Raw genomic sequence first — 790 nt, 5'->3', positions numbered from 1 at the left:
AGCTAGCTGAAGATTGTGCGTACATGCGTCTCCTCCCCAAAATCACCATATATGGAGCTTACAACGCCTAGTTTTACTATGCATAACCACATCTGCATATCATTTCCATGCAAATTCCCATCCACGTGACACCATAACACCGTCAAAGGTACAAGACTTTAAGGAAATATGAGATACGGACTATAAATGCCATTTGTGCCATACACAATTTTTTTGTGCTAAAAATCATCCAGCATCCTTGTTATGTTTTAAAATAAATATATCAAAATATCCATAAAAACAAAACTGTTTACAATAGTTCTCAGAGAAATATTTTAGAATATAGTTGATCCCGTTCTTTTCCACTGGCCAAACAGTATTTCAATTGTTTTAAACTATTCAAATTTAATTTAATTTATGCAGTTTTGCTGATAAGGTGAACATCTTTTAGCTATTTTTAGCCTATATTTATTGCAATGTAAATAGAATTGTCTGGCTCGGCATGTCACTGACAAAGTAGCCTATTTTACAAAAAAAGTTGTATCCTTCAAATACAGTGGTATTTTTCATTATGTTGTGGAGACGCCTTCACATGACAACACCTCCGTGCAGCTGTGGCTGTACGGTAAAAGTTATTATCATTGGACCTATTCAAACCGGACAATGGACCATTCGACCACCGAATATAAAGTGTCTGCCATAATATCGAAGTAAGTGGTCGTCATTGATCATTGCTCTCGCTAAAAATATTTTCTCATAACATGAGATCTGCAGTTTAGTTTAAAGATGAATTATTGTGCACCTATAGCAC

The sequence above is a fragment of the Sinocyclocheilus rhinocerous genome, unplaced genomic scaffold (genome assembly GCF_001515625.1).
Source record: "Sinocyclocheilus rhinocerous isolate Xijiao unplaced genomic scaffold, SAMN03320098_v1.1 scaffold3902, whole genome shotgun sequence".
Lineage (NCBI taxonomy): Eukaryota > Metazoa > Chordata > Actinopteri > Cypriniformes > Cyprinidae > Sinocyclocheilus > Sinocyclocheilus rhinocerous.
This window is presented reverse-complemented; position numbering follows the sequence as displayed.